Source organism: Anas platyrhynchos, chromosome Z, assembly GCF_047663525.1.
Source record: "Anas platyrhynchos isolate ZD024472 breed Pekin duck chromosome Z, IASCAAS_PekinDuck_T2T, whole genome shotgun sequence".
Taxonomy (NCBI): domain Eukaryota; kingdom Metazoa; phylum Chordata; class Aves; order Anseriformes; family Anatidae; genus Anas; species Anas platyrhynchos.
Genome location: NC_092621.1, coordinates 48,644,066 through 48,650,065, shown reverse-complemented (window position 1 = coordinate 48,650,065; position 6,000 = coordinate 48,644,066).

Genomic DNA, 6,000 nt, shown 5'->3' with positions numbered 1-6,000 from the left:
GCTTGGAGATAGGCAGGAATTCATACCCTCAGAACTAAGCCGTTACTCTTTGGCTTCCTTTCCTTGAACAAAACAAATGAAATAAGGCCTTATTACTACTACTACTAGTAATAAAATTACTAAATAATAATAACAGCAGCAGCAAGCAAAGCATCTATGATGCATGGAAGCAAATACAGATTGTTAATTTCCCCCATTATGGATTTAGAAACTCTTACCTCAGCTCTTTCTCTTTGGCTGGCTTTCCTCTTTAGTGCTGACTCGGGTGAGCCAAGGATGGATTTTTTCCACCACATATTAATGACTCCTCTTTAATATTTTCCTTGAAACAAAATGACTGTTTTATTTCAAAATATAATCGATCTTTTTGCATAAAAAGAAAAAAAGAAATCCACTTTTCACAAATATCTCTAATTCAGAACACCGTGAGAACTTAACATTTTACTTAGAACTCCTGCAGAAGTGATACTTTTTTCATTACTTAATCTGGATTTTTTTTTCTTTCCATTTTTGGATGTTGCTTTGCAAATCTTACCCCTGCATATGCTCTTTGACATAGAGAGTTTATACACAGAGCAGCATAAACTGTGATTCATTGAGAAGTGATAGGAAATGATGAGAAATTATTGTATAGAGAAGGTATATTACTATACAAAAATAATTGCTTCATTTTAAATTAATCTTTTCCATACACATAAGGTTTTTCTTGTACTGTAAGGTACCAGTAGATCTAATACATCCAGCTAACATTCAGCATGACAACACATTCAGAATGACAGAACTGAGTTAATACGGATTTACAAATGTATCCTAACCTTCAGCCACTTAAATAGTTCTAGATTAATTATCTATACATTTTAGAATCCAAAGCTTCCTTGATTCATTCTGTAACCACTTCTAACGTTTACTCTGACTCAGTCACACAATGTGAATGGCTATAAACAGAGTTGTGTGAAACAACTGACTCAATCTGAAGCATGTCTGTTGCAAGTGTTCGGTTATGTTTCCCCATTGAAGCTGGATACTTTTGTTCTCTTCTGTATCCTAATTTAATCAGAATATTTCGAATACAGATTATAACTGAAGGGGAGTAAGTAAAATAACATGCTGTACTGGAGCCTGGGAATGTGTTTAGCAACTGCAGTTGCAAGTTAAAAAAAAAATACATCATTTCTCAGAATTTTTACTAAATAATTTTTATAAATGGGAAACAAATAAAAAACTTTATGCTTGGGCTGATGTACTTTAGTAGTACTTTAGGCTTTAATTTTGGAACCCCAAGTATTTGCCTGCAGTAACCTCAGGTGATGAAGTAAAAGCTGAAAACCACAATTTGAGATTCTGACCCACATCTGACTTTGCAAGGCTGACTAAAGGATAATAGCCTTTTGTTAAAATATGTAACTGTCATTGAATGGTGCAATACTATGTTTAAGGGCTTAGTATTTGTTCATATAACTTTACTTTAGACAAAGAGTGACAAGTGTTGGGGAGTTTTGACACACACATAGCTGTTTCATATGAAAATATCCCATGCAAAGCAACTGGTTGAACCTTTCTTCATTAGCACTAGCATTAATTCTGAAACTCCATTCTTCTTCAGAGGTGTCTGGTGTTCATTATTTACAGGTAGGGTTTGTATAAGAAGAAGATGGTGCAGGTCTTCTAGTGCTATATAATCCTAAAAATGCAGGCATGTTTTTTCTGATGTATCATAAACATCTCCAAATTTGCAAACCCTCAAGAAATGTTAGTTTATGTGTGTTTCAGTTCCTAAAAGTGTTCACATGTGACCAATCTTCGGAAACATATGGTTGGCAGCAGCCCACTGGTTTCAAATTCAATTACATTAGTTATGTTCCGCTCCTTGAAACAAAAAAGACTTAACACTGCACTACTTATTTATTTATTTATTTATTTATTTATTTATTTATTTTTACTTTGTCATCATCCTCTCAAAGAATGAACAAAATGCAAGGTATGTGTTACTTATATTTTCTGGACAAACTTTAGAAGTTGCATGAAACTTCCCTTCAAAATGTGAGCTTATTGGTTGGACTGTGGAAATTGAAAATAAAACAACATACTACATAAATAACAGCAAGCACTGCCATGTCACCAGTAATCAGCACAGATTCAGTTGATCATCATAACTGAGATTCTCAAAAAAGCAAATATTCAATGAATGAACAAAACATTGAGAATTTCAACCAGATACTTTAATTGAAATGTCTCAGTTTCCCCTGACTTTTGACATGGAGGAAGAGAATCAACAAAGAAGCCATGAAGGGAAAAATAGGCTGTTGTGTGTTTGTTTTGTACAATAATTTGAGCAAAAGAGTTCTGTTCAATATCTGAATATACCATGTCATCATATTTTGGAAATAATGGATAATTATCTGAGAGATACATTGATTTCTGTTATAGGTAATCTTAACTAAATGAAATCTCTCATGATACAAATTTCAAAGGTTTTTTTTGTTTGTTTGTTTTTTTAATTTGTCTATAAATACATAGAAATGCATGGAGCACAAAAGATACATGATTTAAAACACAGTCTAGTTAAAACTATGAAATTTCACAGGTTGGGGGAAATTTTTTTAATGATTTTGACCTATCTAACTGTTACAGTGCATGAATGTAACTGTTTTGAAAAATATAGAAAATATAGAAATCAGTAGAACGTACAGTACAACCCTCTAGATGACATACTAGATGACATTTAAGCTCTGTAGTTCAGAGAACTTCAGAAGTTCTACCGAAAAATGGATATCCAATATTTTAACCTGTGTTCACATTGTGGAGTAACCAGATAAGTTTTTATACTTTTCCCTTGTGGCTTTTCTATATTATCCATTGGTCATCTCTGATTATTGGTCATATTATAGTCATCTATGATTTTCTTCAGTTTTTGCTGTGCCTGTTGGAGACAGGATGTCACAGCATCATTTAAAGACATAATTTTAACTTTTTCTCTGTTTCTCTTTGTCCTCAAAAGGGCTAAAGACACAATAGTTTTTATTTATTATTTCTACTCCATCTTCTGATTGACCTTTCTCATGTTTTTCTCTTCAGTTCATTAGGCTGAACTTTCTGGTAACTGGACCCTGAAATCCTACCACATCTTTCACATCTTTTTTTTTTTTTTTCCAAAAAAAAAGTAATTTTGTCTGTCCAACTAGTTGTATTTAACAGATTCCTGACTACAAACTTCTGTTCATATCTGCTAAAAATCTGCATGCATTCAAAGGAAGTCAGTGAAGAATTTTCTTGTAAAAATAATTTTTATGAATAACATGAAAATATTTTTGTGCTTAAGATCTATCCATTAAAACTGGTAATAGGTGTGATTAATATTTGCAGAACCCCTTTTTGCACTATTATGTCAATGAAAACGGCTCTGAAATGGTTGTAGCTATGACTTGCTCCAATCTAAGACCCTTTATTCTGTGTAAAGGCAGTTGAAAGATATTTGTAATGAAAATTGCACTCTAAGAAATTACAGAGCTAATTTATTTGCTTGGAATTGTTTTGTCCTGGCTTGAAAGGCCAGAACTGTGACAATAGGGCAAAGGGTGAAAGGATCACTGAGAGACCAAATGAGGACAGCATTCGCTTAAATTAATTGTTTTGGGGAAGGAAATGCAAAAGATAAAGAAAAAACACAGATGGGAGATTACTGCTTTAATATAGACCACACCTCTTATATTAACAGCAAGAAATCGATGGCAAGGCTGACAGTCTTTCTTCTTGTACAGCATGCACCCACTTCCAGAATCTAGCCCATAGGCCAACCATTTTCACATTATCAAGTAGAATATGCTATAAATTATCTGTGCCTTTTTGTACTTTTAACTATTCCTTACTTTGCTTTTGCTTTACATTACCTGAGAAAATACAGATCAGAGCACCAAACACTGGATAATTTAATTTAAATTACCTGGGTTGATTAAAGCATCTGATATTAGATAGAGTCGCATCTTGGACTTCACACAGACAATAATTCACCCTATCCCTGGAAAACAGTCTAATAGAAGGTGTCCTTGCTCATGGCAAGGGCGTTGGAACTGTATGATCTTTAAGGTCACTTCCAATCCAAACCATCCTGTGATTATATGACACTTGAATAGAACAGGAAAAAATCTTGTATTCTGGATAATTGTTTTTAGCTCAAAGATGAATATATACCACACCAACAGCGGAAATTTCACACTATTTCTTAACCCACAAAAGGCAAATTTTCTGGGAGCAATGTTATGGATGTCACAAGGAAGACAGTAATCTTGAACTCAAACAAATGAGAAATGAATCCAAATCTTGAACCTAGTGAGGAGCAGAAAAAAAGTCTTTTGATGTATCCAGTTTCAGTGGACAGAAATGATTAGCCTCAGTTCTTGACAAAATAGAGGCTAAGTAATAATTAGATAAAGAATATTTACAAAAAACAAAAAACAAACAAAAAAAAAAAACAACAAAAAAAAAACGTTAAAAATATAACTGCAGACTCAGAGGTCACTCATATATGTGGCCTTGGCCCAGATCTTCTGTGTCCATGTGGTACAAAGAGAAAGCCATAGTGCCAACTTGAACAATCTCTTGCGGTTTGGTGACAAAAACATCCAAATGATGGTTAAAAACTGGGCAATAAAGTCCACAATGTACCCCTTAGTGGCCCACAGATCCATCATAGACATCATAAAGGGCCTAAGCAGAGAAAGTTGAGCAAATAAATGCTAATTTATCTACTATGCTAACAGATGGATGGCCATATCTGGTTGCCAGAAGGGTTGGTCAGAAACAAGGTGTAACATCAGCAAACATAACACTGAAATTCCCTGTCTGAAGTTGGGCACCACAAAGCAGTGGTTTCACGTGAGACTTCACATAAGACTGCTTATGCTCCAAATACAAAGATTTTACTACTGTGCACATTTTAAGTCTTGAAGAGACACAACCTACTGCTATAGGGTCCTTCACATGATGCTGACCTGGGACAGGAAGGTGCTGTGAAATAGTCGAATCCCACGTTGCAGAGAAATTGACCCATCTTCACTTTTCCAAACAGCAGACAAGTGGGGCTTTTTCATCGCAAGTGTTGGCTGTCCACATACTAGACATGTGACAAGAAATCTTACTCTTGACCTTTGTACTCAGGCTGTTCAGCTGTTTCAGACAAATTCCCTGAAAGAAGCATCTGCAGAATCAAGTCCTGTACAACTATATTGACTTGAAAAGAGATATTTGTAAGACAGGATTCAAACAGATTACTACAGTGTGTGGATGCACACTTAAATGCCAAGAAACTTTGAGGCAGAGCAGAGAGATAGTAATTTGTTGCATGTAGTATTCTGACTTCTATTTTTCTTAGCTTTGTTTCTGACCGGTCAGCTACTATTGCAGAAGTTGCAGATGAATTTACAACAACAACCAGAAGGAGAAAAAATATCTATTAACATTTTTTTTTTCACTATTTGTTTCATTATATTAGTTTATTATCCCCTGGATTTATTCTGCTTCAGGGTGGGATATTTTTAAATATACATGTATATGTATATATATATATATATATTTTTTTTTTTTTTTTCTTCTTCTTCTTCATAGCAGCAATGTCAGAGGATGCAGAGGTTTCTGTTATTTGCTAGTCAGGTACCACAGAACTGTAGAAAATGCAACAGACAGCAAAAATTGAGTTTTTGAACTCCTAAAAAAGGCATAATATAAAATATGGCATAAGCCTTCCTTCTCAGCTTTCTTTGTGACCTGATGAGAGGTAAATATATTCTGGTGACTGTGTCCTGTCTCAGGATAGCTTTCTGTACTGAATTTCTAGACACTGATAAACTTCAAGAGAACAACTATAAAAAGACATTGGGAATCTCACTGAGAAGCGCTTACTTTCTGATTCCTAGACATAGTATTTCTGGAAATTACTTGGTGTGTAAGTAGTGTCTAAGGAAAAGATTAACAGAAGACCTAAAATAACTTGTGCTGAGACAAGAT